The 12,777-nt window shown below is 33.4% G+C and overlaps 2 protein-coding genes across 2 annotated transcripts in view; one reads left to right on the top strand and one right to left on the bottom strand.

Annotated features, from left to right (window-relative positions):
- Positions 1 to 820, bottom strand: part of dap (cyclin-dependent kinase inhibitor dacapo) — a 37,131-nt gene extending 36,311 nt beyond the window's left edge. The window contains exon 1 of the mRNA XM_076455271.1: positions 688 to 820. The gene's annotated coding sequence lies outside the window, so the exon portion shown is untranslated. The remainder of the gene's footprint in view (positions 1 to 687) is intronic.
- Positions 821 to 4,675: 3,855 nt separating this feature from the next.
- The window catches only part of LOC143225576 (uncharacterized), a 46,936-nt gene continuing 38,834 nt past the window's right edge, over positions 4,676 to 12,777 (top strand). The window contains exon 1 of the mRNA XM_076455269.1: positions 4,676 to 4,898. The gene's annotated coding sequence lies outside the window, so the exon portion shown is untranslated. The remainder of the gene's footprint in view (positions 4,899 to 12,777) is intronic.

The following is a 12,777-nucleotide window of genomic DNA, read 5'->3' as shown; positions in this document are numbered from 1 at the left end:
GCCATACTGTTTTTAGCTTGTAATCTATACAAGTACTGTTGTTTTATATTATAATACGCCATACTGTTTTTGGCTTGTAATCTATACAAGTACTGTTGTTTTATATTATAACACGCCATACTGTTTTTAGCTTGTAATCTATACAAGTACTGTTGTTTTATATTATAATACGCCATACTGTTTTTGGCTTGTAATCTATACAAGTACTGTTGTTTTATATTATAACACGCCATACTGTTCTGATACTGAATTTAAGAGAAGGATAAAAATTACAGAAAAACAGCTGAAGTAGAAATGTAAACAGTTTCTTCTCACAACGTCGTATTAAATACGTAAGCCACCATGTTAAAAGCAAAACATTTCGTATCATGACGCTATCAACTGAGAGATTGTAAAAATATGGTAATACACAAAGAGACGAACATTGTGCAAGAGACTTGAAGAAATCGTATAATCTTATCCCTAACTAGAGGTTTTCTTAGCCGATGTTACCAATAATTTATTCTCTGAGGATCCACAAGGTGGTAGAAATATTCAATCAGCTCTATTACACTAATATATTTTAACTTTTATCGACTTCTTTTTCAGTTATGAACAGTAAGAAATCATGGAACTCTAAATCGATTGTCTTAGTTCTGAAACACAACTCTCTTTTAACGTTGGTGTTTAGAAAATAGAAATACCAACCTGTACCTGTTGTTAACGGCAGAATACTTTACAGGTTGCACGTGCATAAACACAACATCGTTCATCAGCTGTAGGTGAAAGCGTGCTACAGCTTCTAAGCGGCGTACGTGCTTGGTCACAGGTGCTACTTGGTAACGTTGATTTACCTGTTGCATTGACCCTCGTTCCACGTTCGTTCTGCTTACGTTAGCTAACTTAACCTAAGCTTTCCGCGCGCAGACTTTTTAGTGTAGGTTTAACGTTCAATTTCCCTGTGACTTTAGGTTGCAAATCAAAGCATGATAATTTACTGTGTTATCCAGATGTTTCTTTGGAGTCCTCCATTTAAAAATCGCAGCTATTGCTTAAATTGTAAGCGGCTTTTGACATTTTTATGGCATAATTCTTTTGCTTTGTTGTGATAATGCAATTTATTTAAGTTTTTAGAAACTTCACGGTTTACAAGAGGTCTATGCTGTCACACCTGTTTGCACTTTTAAGTTTTGCAGGTGTTGAAGCGATACTGTTAAGTAAGGCGAAAGAACTTTTGCGCGCAAGTTCTCGTGACATGGACACCAGACAAGTGCTGTACTTACATAAACTGAAAAGCGTAGGATTATATTACATTATACTATGTTCCCCGTTAATTAGGGATTCGATTCCCCTCGGTGGACTCAGCAGATAGCTCGATGTGGCTTTGCTATAAGAAAACACAAACATACGTTACACTGTACTGATATTAAAATGAAAGAGTGGTGTTAAGCAAATAATACTGAGAAACAGTTATAAGTAACCAACACAATAATATAATTATCCAATAAGTTGTTATCCAATGCCAGAGACATTTTGTAACATACATGGACACCAAGATGGAGGCTTTTCCGTATTGTGTTGAAACAGAAATAAAAATAGTCATAAACATTCAGTTCATGACGCAAATCAATAAATTAATTTTTTTTCTCAACTTAAACCTCTAGTAGTTCCTGCCTAAAGCAACCTCATTCGCTCGTGTTGTGAGAGGCACACCGTACAAAACAAGGTCTCTTATAATGAACGAGCCCCCTAGTTCATTCCAAATTAGCCTTATTCAATTCTTTGTATTTATTCGTTTGTTGTTAAACCCAAAGCTACATAGAAGGCTATCCTTTCCCTGCCCAAAGCGTATATAGAAATCCTATTTGTAGCGTAATCAACCCTCAGACTTACCTCTGAGAAACTGGTGGTGGTAGGGTGAACAACCATTGTAATGCAATATATAAGTCTTTTGTTTTTGCCAGATCATTGTGTTTAAGAAACAAACTTAGATATAAGAACAAAATTCATGCTTTCTAGGCAATTGTGTGCAATCAACAGCGTAGCTAGACATTATACACATGTGTATATAATTTTTTGTTGTTCTTGTTTCTGTGCTTATCGTAATTTCGGTGACTTTTCTCTAATGTATTTTACAATGAAAACCATAATCATTCTAGTGATAACCAGACGTGCATATCTTTGTAAGAAAATATATTCTGACCAAATTATTATTGTTATTGATACCATTGACCAATCTCGTTCGTAAGTTTTTAAAAGTATGGCTACGCCCCTGAAAGTTTTGACAATTTTGAACAGTAATCAGTTTTATAAATGAATAGTCAAATTAAACCCATTTAAACGGCCCAGTTTTCTGATATTTTATAAAATTACTGCTTTTATATGTAATGATATCTGTAATATTACACAGTTATCCAAAATATTGATTTATTTCAAATAATTGATCACCCATAAGACAGTGAAAGATTAATGTGTTTATTTCTGTGTGATAAAATGTTCGAAAGTAAATAACAAAATCAATACATGTTGTATTTTTGTAATTTAAATGTTTATTTTGCTTGCTTGTAGGGCCTAACGATATGTCTGCGGATTTACACCACGAGAAACCGGGTTTCGATATCCGTGGCGGGCAGAGCACAGATAATTTAGGAAGCTTTGTACTTAGTTCTAAACAATCAGTTGCTAGTAGGAATTTTGGAATAATGTAATAATGATCAGCCTGGAAATATCCTGAGTTCTGGATTTGACGTGATTTTTCGAATTTTCTAGAAAACTGGAGACAGAACATTATAAAAGTATAGAAATATCAGAGAGTTGTTGTTGATTAATTAGTCAGTTAGTCAATCAGTTTGTAAGTTAGTTAGTCATTGACTCCGATTGTTACAATGTTGTCTTTCAGCTAATTAGCTATTGAGTGTGTAGTCAGCCAGTTCTGAATTTATTGTATAGATACAACAGTTCGCTTAACAAGCAAGTGACTGTTGAAGTTATTTGTGACTTAGGCGTATCACTCAGCGAATGCACTAGTATAATTTGTTAGTTGAAGGAATAAAACCATATTCTGCTATCAGGTGATTAGACTCTGCTTTGTTTTACCTAATAATTAAAATTAACGAGCTCAATAATGGAAACCTTTATAACATTAATCAGGAATAGGACAGTTTTGGGAGAGAACATTAAAAAATATATGTATTCAACAGCAAGTTTCACAATGAGAACGTGTGCCTGTACTGAGGTGAAAATTTCTAGGAAATGACGAAGCAGTGGAATAAAGAGCAGAAAAAGAGAAACAGAATTAGGAAAGAGGGAACAGGGACAGTTACAGAGGTCCAATAATAGTTGAGAAAGAAAGGGGTAAAAAAAGTAAATAAAATGGAAGGATAAGAAACAAAAACAAATTAGAAGAAAGAGCCACAAGTTAAAACCCGAGAAGAAAACTGAAACTGATCAAAAGGTAAGAAATGGAAACTCAAGGAGAATTTCAAATAAGAAATGTAATATTTAGAGAAAAGTCATAAAAATTAAATTGATTGAAGACAAGATGAAATATATTATTGGAACTAAACAAAAAGAAAGATTCAAGTACAAACTATGTCAGTAAATTAAAAAGGATTATAGCAGCAAGACTGATCAATTACACAAGAATTATAGCATAAAGATAGAAGAAGCCACAGGAAATATGAAAAGATGTCAACTCTATGATATCTAGTAACTGACATGAGAAATGTTGTGTCAGACTATTCACGCGTCTGTCTGCATCCCTCTAAGAATTCCACTCTCAAAGCTTACCTGTTAAACATGTATTCTGGTTAAAAAGTTAACACACAAGATCACTTACAAAAGTTGTATTATTTTGAAACGAGACCCAAAACCTCCGAAACCATAATCGAACCTACGAAATATCTAGAAAGGTTTATTCAGTTATCTTACCCGATTGTTCCAAGTGAAATGGTGAATTAGTTTGCATGAAACCACGTCATAGATGCCATAGTGGAAGAGGATATTCGAATTTGGCTAAAGCAAAGTGAGCATTGTTAAAGGAAACTGTCTAGTTAAGGATGAAAAATGAATCAGTTAAAGTTAAACAGCAAAAACCACCGTCCAGAAATTACAAGACAATCAGTTCTCGGAATATGGAAATATCAACTCTCTTTAGAAGAAAAAACAACAATTCCTAATTGTTAATTATACAATTGTATACTCAGGACTGAGAAAGCAAACCCCAAGACAAAAGGTGTTTCAACTGTAATTTATCGACGGAAATTGCAAATAAAAGTCATAGAATGTCTGGAAAAGGAAACTATTATAATTGTTGGAAACATAGCTCAACTAGATCAAAGACACAATAAAGAGCTAAGCAGGCATTGGAGAAAAGGAATTAGCTGGACTTAAGATCTTTAAACAAAGAAATATCACCTCATTGATCAAAACTAAGACAATACTTTGTATATTTCAGTAACTTCAATGTATAAATACTAAACACTTTTGAATGAAAGCAAAGAAAAATGTTATAATATGTCAATCCACTAAATCTGTCGTGTCCAGTGGAAACGAGTCACTTCGCCCAATATCGGAGCTCATCGGGCTGGCTCGGTTATGACAGACATATAGTAGTGTAGGTGCTATTCATATTATCGTTTTTCATGATAAACAACTGTTATAGCGTAAGCTGTATTATGCAAGTGAGTTTTAATTGTAATCGAGTTTATCTAATTTAGGTACTAGTCATATTTTAGTGTAAGGAGTAATAACATAATATTATCTTTTTATTTTATTTTTAAAACCAATTTATTTATTGGTTTTATTTGAGTGAACCTTACTTTCATTCAGAAGAACTGGTGAACCAGAAAGCTAGTCTTTTTATTTTATTTTTCTAGAGCAGGTCAAACAACCATAACATCAACGGGAAGAAATCCCACGTAAGTAAGCTAAGTAATACCGATCATCTTAATCAGCAATTTTATAACTAATTAGGGACAGTTCATTGTATTGTTCTTTTATTTGTGTATTAGGTGTTCATAAATTAGTTATTTTTAGCCACAGCATAGTGGAGTACAGAACGGCTCTGAATTTTGTGTTTCTTTTCAAGTAAAAACTTTTGGCTCACAGCTTCGTCAGTTCGTGATCGATTTAAGATCCAATTACAGTTTTGGACTCAAGAGGTCAAATCTTTTTTTATTGATGTATTTGACCACGCCAAAGGTCTAATACCGCGAAAAAGAATTTCAAGTACCATGACTATTGAGGATTACTTCTTGTTTATTGTTTGTATTGTTCAATTTACAACATAGCTTCCTCCGTGGATTGTAAGGTCGTTTGATCAATCTTAATATAAAGAAAAAAATTACACTAGCTTTGTCCATTAATCAAGTGTTTTACTCTTACGAAGCTCGTGATATACAAATAGGATAGCAGGTTGTTCCTTGCTCTCATTGACTGTCCTATCACATCTTGGGAGCTCTTTTTCGGTAGGTAGTCGAGTGAATCTGCTGGTGGCTCTGTCTTTGATGATCTTTTGGAAGTAGTCCCTACAAAAATTCTGGACTCCTTAACATGTTAACTTTTCAATGACAAGTTATTTTATAGAGCCACCAGTTGTCTATTCTACCCTGAAGTGCTTCTAAAGATGATCATAATGGATAATTATTGGGTTGGATTGGCTATCCACTGAACACGTATTTCAATTTGGAGTTTTTCCTTCCTTACACCGAAAATTCTTCAAACATAACATGTCACTTCAATGAAATCTAGTTTTTCAGGATTTATATCATAACTACCTCTTGCTTTGTTTTAAGTCATGCCAACATTTTTATTTTTGACATTCGCGAGAACTCTTTTAATTATTAATTTCTAAAAACATATCAGAGTATTGGGTGTCATCACGACCCTGTCACTAAATGAAGATTTATTGCTAATATTTGCACTTCTTGGTAGTGCCATGACCACTGTCCTTGTTCCCATTAGAAGTTTAAACTCTGGTGTAGTAATTGTAATGTGGTACATAGGGATTTCCTGGTCATAGACTGTGAAGATATTTGGATCTAACCTAGCCTCGTATCTATGTCTTTGTATGAAATGAGTTTTCAAAATGCACTCCTCCTCAATGTCAATCACTTACACATTATGAGACATAGAGAAGATTCCTACGACAAGGATCACTTTCAACTTCCCTTTTGCTGTTTGCATAAATCCTTTTGTCTCGGTCTCCTGAGGAACTTTTCAATTTTTCGTTAACAACTTGTGATTAATCATTGTAGCTCTAGACCCAGTGTCAATCAGCATATTGCAAGAATTACCATTAATAAGACCGTGTATAAGTGAATTATCTTTTTCAAATGATGAACTTCCTTTCTTGTATGGAATAGATTGAATGTCTCTAACTGAATTTTGCATAATAAACCCAACTAATTCCTGTTTTTTAGATGTCTCTTTAGCTCTATTTTCTCTTTAATCTGAGTGGATTCTGTCTCTTTGCCTTGATAACAGCTGTTTTTTCTTACAGTCTCTACTGTAATAGCCTGGTTCCCTATGCCTATAAAAATTACTTATTTCTGGAATTATTCGAAAGCAGCTCTTATTCCATATTGGCCTTTGTCTAAAGTTCCTATCAATATGTTCTTCAAGATACACTTAAAATATCTATTATCCACTAGGTTTTCTTCTCTGTTCTATTTAACTGGTCCCCCGCTAGTACAGCAGTAAGTCTACGGATTTACAACGCTAAAATCAGAGGTTCGATTCCTCTCGGGGAATCAGCAGATAGCCCGATGTGGCTTTGCTATAATAAAACACAAACAAACCTGTTTAACTAGTTGTCTAACTAACATTTTCAGTTATTCTGCACCATCGACAAGTTGAACTGATGTTTCATTGCTACAGAATCTAATATTTCCATAACTTCTAGTAGTTAGTAGTTTGTCTGAAACTTTGGCGGATTTAATTTGCACCACCAACTACATAACTTCTTTAAATACGTGCATCTACTTTGCTTCAACATAATCCTCATATTCTTATTTGTCATAGAATATATAAATTGGTTACGTGCAAACAAATCCATCATTTCACGAAAACTGCTCATGCAAAATTATTTGGTCAAGCTCTTTAAAATATTATTCACATTTGGCTTAGATATCTTCTTTTTTCTGTACTATGTTTAAAAATTTGCTCTAGATGCTTCTTTTTACTGTGACATTTGAACCTTTTGGATAAGGTGACAACCAATGGTTTATAATTACTACAGCTTTCAGCTGAATGCTTACTTAATGTTATCAAAGCTGGTCCTTTTCGATGGGCAGGAAGATGGATAACTTGAAGTTCATTATTATATCCATCCACTCTGAATATTTATTTCTAAATGAGCTAGATATAATTTTCATGAGACCTTTCCATCAATATTCACTGGTTTCTCAATCAACCAGCTAAATTCTAGAATTGGATTTAGTGATTTCATGGCTGAAATACTCCAGGAAGGTCCTTTAGTAACATAGGGAATAGCAGCAATCGTAATAGATGTAGACCAAATACATTCTCGTATTTCATATCCAGTAGCTGATGTAGTTTTGGGTTGAAATTCCTGGGATGATGCAGAAGGAGGTGTAGTGGGTTTCATACTTGAAATTAATAATTCATTGTTTTCAGATGTTCCTTTATAATATCATTGAAGTATTTCTTTAATTCACTTTTAATTTAGTTAATTTTACCATTATAGTCTTTTCACTCTTCTTCAATCTTATTACTCTAATCTGTCTCTATATTTTCAACAGTTTCGTCCATCTTGTCTTCAAACAGGTTTAACTGTTGATTTTTAATATTCTTTACATAATTGATTTTCTTCATTTAACTATTTCTCTTAAATTTATCTTATGTTTTTCTCATTTTCTTACCCTTTTCTCTTGATATTTTAACATATTGTTGTCTCTTCCTTCTGTTGGTCTCTGTCTCAATAATTTCACCATCTTTTTAAAGTAATGCGTGAATATCATTATTTTCCATCTTCGGTACTTGTAATTCCAACTTAAATATATTCAGATTTTTTTTATTTTCAACAAAATATTATACTCTTGACATTATACCTGTAGTCATTTTCTTTCAATGACGTGTTCGTTTAAATTATCTGGTGAAAATAATTTTTTAAAGTTGAGCCCACTTAAACCATAACAAATTTGTTTATCTCCTAACGTTTCTATAACTTAAAAGCTTGAATACTTGTACGCTGTATTAAAATATCGTAAATCTACGTTATAAATAACGTTCAAACCCTTCTAACAATCTAGGACTAATTTCAAATAAAATAAACCCACTTGCGCACAGGGATAGCTAATACTGTACAATTTCTTGAAATGCTCATTACAATATTGACGACTATCTCCTATTTATAATCTAGTTTCGAATATCCAAAAGAAAAATTCTGATTCAACTTTAAATCTCCAAGCCCATCTTTAACGACAATATTAAAAAATTTCAGCTTCTTCTAGCCAACAAACCCATATTAGCTTATAGCAATATTTTTTTTTTGTTTCCGTGAAAGTGTTGTTCAGTCATGGTTCAAAACAAAGAATGACAGGTTATAACAAGTAGACTGATTTCTTTTCTCTCTCTCTCTTTTGAAGCCAATGTGAGTTGTTTACATTTGTTCTAACCTCACGAAATAAACGTGATGCTGTGTCGACAAAGTCGCATACGGTTCGCAGTGAAAAACAAGAACCTGCGATGTTGCGGTTTTAACTATAATTTAAACATCTATTTAAACCTCTCCCGAGGGATACCCTATTAAATTACATTACAGTTTAATCAGGTGAGCTAGCCGTATTAATGAAAATTATTACGCTTTTCTGAACACACATAAAAGCTAGATATGTGTGTGTGTGTTTTAGTATAGCAAAGCCACAAAGGGCTATCTGCTTAGCCCACCGAGGGGAATCGCACCCCTGATTGTAGCGTTGTAAACCCGGAGACATACCGCTGTACTAGCGGGGGGCGAGCTAGATATACATGCTACACTAAACAGTACCAAAGTACGACCACGTACAGCAATTTCTCCTTGTGTCGAATGACTTTCTGTTATTTCAGTACATTTATGGATAACATAGGATTTTCTGATATCTTGTATATGTTGTTGCTAGAGGTAGAAAATACATTTCGTAATCGAAATTAGTGAAGAGTTCCAATACGTTCATGGATCATTCTTCTGCCTGACAAAGACACACTAATTTAAGTCTAAGATTTCTCAGCGATAGATAATAATAATAAGTTAATTTTCCAGTTAATAACTATTAAAATAATTCTAACGCAAATTATTTATCAGTTACATTTTCACAGATTGACTAAAAAGTTTGAATTAATACTTTTTAAAGGAAAATTCTGTGTTAACATCTTAGTACTTGGAGATATTTCATTTCAACAGTAACGCGTTTTGGGGATAATTCTGTCACCTGATAAATGTATATTAATCTAGCGTGTATTCAGCGTTTCATCTGGAAAAAGATACCTAGCTCTATAAATCTCAGTTTGAATAAAAGCACTGGAGTGGATGATCAAATTGATAGCTTAACAACTATTGTTTTTCATTGTGTTTGACTGTCAATCTCTTAATTGTGTACTGTGTTATACAGCTGACAGTTATTTAATTTTGTTTTCTACAGTGAGAGGCCGTTCTTAAAATAACATAATAATAACTATAACTGCGGCCAATCAAATAATTAAGTACTGTTTGTTTGTTTTTGAATTTCGCGCAAAGCTACACGAAGGCTATATGCACTAGCCGTCCCTAATTTAGCAGTGTAAGACAAGAGGGAAGGCAGCTAGTCATCACCACCCACCATCAACTCTTGGGCTACTTTTTTACCAAAGAATAGTGGGATTGACATTATAACGCCCCTACGGCTGAAAGGGCGAGCATGTTTGGTGCGACTGGGGATTCGAACCCACGACCCTCAGATTGCGAGTCAAACGCCTTGACCCACCTGGCCATGCCGGGCCAGTAATTAAGTATCATCCATTTTCATCTTATAACCATTATATCTAAGTAATCCAACTAAATGCAAATAGCTTCACTATCAATATGGATATTCAGTAAAGGTAATTCTGGCTTTATTGCTATTTCATTCATCCAATAAACACACAAACAATTTATACAGCCTAGTGTCTAAGCACTTTAACGACGACTAGTTTTCATTCAGAACTGCCAGTTTTTTTTTATATCATAAAAATATTGCTTTCTAATTTCCATTATATATACATATACTAGCAGTAGAGAAGAATATCTAAAGCCGTTGGAAATTTCATCCGAGATAGATTAGGGAAGAATTTTTAGGCTTAGAGAGACTAATACAAACCTATCTGATACGTTCAATAAGGTATTAATATAAATAAAATAAAAACTTGACAGGAATTCTAGTTAAAAAGCTAAGAAGTCCCGAAGGGGCTTTAGAGACAAACAAGGGTGCTCAGAAACCGGAATTATGGTTTTTAAATTATACTCAAATGATGCAGGTGGTTAAACTAGTGATTAAGAAAAGTATAAGTATATGCTTTATTTTATTTAACTTACAAAATAGCACCAGGATACTAACGTGTCGTGGTTCAAACAATACTGTGGTTTAGAACTTCCTTCCCACTGAGGTCAGAAATGCTACAATAGCATCTCCATGTATATCAAGGAAGACTGTAAATATACTGACCCTCAGCTTGAAACGCTTTATACAACGTTTTTGCTTACACGAATTTTTGGTGGATCAGACGTGACCTGGTTGATAGCGTGCTCTATCCGTGAATTTGAATATTCATGGTTTACTGACCTTTGTCGCAAAAACACGCTCTGAGCATTGTGGTTGCCTTTTTCTCTTCCTATTTCTAATGTATTAACAAGGATTTGATTTCGTTTAGTTCATTGTTGTTAAGCCAAAGTTAAACAACGGGCTATCTTGGCTGTGCCCACAACAAGTATCGAAACTAGGTTTCTAGCATTACAAACCTTCAGACTTGTCGCTGAACCAATGAAAAAGAAACTCAAAGTTTTGGTGAAGATTGGAAAAATGCAAGGCGTTATGGATGGTGGGGCAGCATTAACTGGGCGGATTTGTAGACATATATTATCATTCACAAGAAATACAGAAAAACATATCTTCAAACATAAAGAGTTAAGTTACACCAAATTCTTGAATTCACAAAACATGATCACATGTTCAAACTTATAGTAACTTACATATGTATTATACAGTCACAACATCCTGGTTGCTAAAATATAAATTATTAATTATTTTACATGTTGCATTTAACGCTCATTTCTTCTTAAAATTTATTTTTTTATTTTGCTTTTAGACATTAGAAACAAACAAAACAAAAACTGAAATTGACAAAAACAATTGCTTGAGGTTCGAGATAATTAATTTTCTCTTGTATAAATGCAAATTTATTGTTACTATCAATACCATAATGGTCACAATTTGTTGTTAGGTTTATATCAGTTGTACACTTACCTTATTATTACAATTTGTTGTTAGGTTTACATAAGTTGTACATTTACCTGGTTATTACAATTTGTTGTTGGTTTATATACGTAGATCACTTACCCGATCGTCTCAATCTGTTGTTAGCCTCTACAAGTTGCTTACTTATTTGGTCCTCATAACATAGCCTTAGTTTTGTATACTTTCAAAGTTAAGTATTTACCACAATTTGACTTTAGTTTAGTGCACTTTACACACTTACCTAATCGTCAGAGTATTTGTAATATCATTTAGGAAAAGGAAATATTACCTTTCAATGTAACTAGTAATGAGCAGAGATTTTGTGTTGCAGTATAAACTGAAGCAATATTTGGCTAAGCAAATTATATTTTTCTTGGAATAATACAGTATGTCAGAGAAACTTGTCAAAGATTCATCCTGTTATAACTGTTTTAGAATAGGTAATGTGAGTGATACCTTGCCATTGACAAACACAAAATATTTGGTTTAAATTATTTTTTCTTAATGAAGATATTAATAAATATCGCTTTTCATATTTAAATAACACGCTTGCAGAGAAGATCTTGCCATAATAGTGTCTTAAGAATGCGGTAATTAAACTGTAAAAGTAACATTAATTTTAGCTTCCATTGATGACCGGTAAGGTTGTATCTTCCTCAGGAGTTAAACAGTTGTTGTTATTTGTAATTAAGCACAAAGCTACACAATGGGCTATCTGTGTTGTGCCCACTACGGGTATCGAAACTCAGATTTTAGTGTTCAAAGTTCGCAGACATGTCGCTGTGCCACTGAAGGGAGGGGGGTTAAAAAGCCTTATTAGAAGTTAATTGTTAAAATAATTAGTCGGAAGATAAATCAAGGTATTACCATGATTTATTTAGAAGTCATTCATTGTACTTTTAATACTTTTATTGCATTCAGTCGCCATGAAATAAGGTATTATTGCATTATTAGGAAGAAAGTTAATTTGTTTTCCTTGCAATAACTGCATTGATTTGTGAGTAGTGTGGGTACATTTTCTATCAATACCAAAATAAATACTTATTCAGAGAAATTAAAATATATACTATATAGTAAAAGAAGTCTAACATGGCTTAGTGGTTAACGTACTGCACAGTGAATTAAGAGCTCCCTGCTTCGGGTCCCGTTGCCAAAAATCACTAACTCCTCTTTGGAGTTATGAGTGTGTTACAAGAATAGTCGTAAATTCCTAATATTTCATTAGAGTAGTTTAAGAATTATAGTTCAGTGTTGTTGACTGGTTTACGTTTCCTTCACTCCATCAGTTCAGAATTAAATACAGCTAGAACCTTCATTTTGCTTTACCTAA

This window comes from Tachypleus tridentatus, chromosome 9 (assembly GCF_004210375.1).
Source record: "Tachypleus tridentatus isolate NWPU-2018 chromosome 9, ASM421037v1, whole genome shotgun sequence".
Classification (NCBI taxonomy): domain Eukaryota; kingdom Metazoa; phylum Arthropoda; class Merostomata; order Xiphosura; family Limulidae; genus Tachypleus; species Tachypleus tridentatus.
This window is presented reverse-complemented; position numbering and strand designations above follow the sequence as displayed.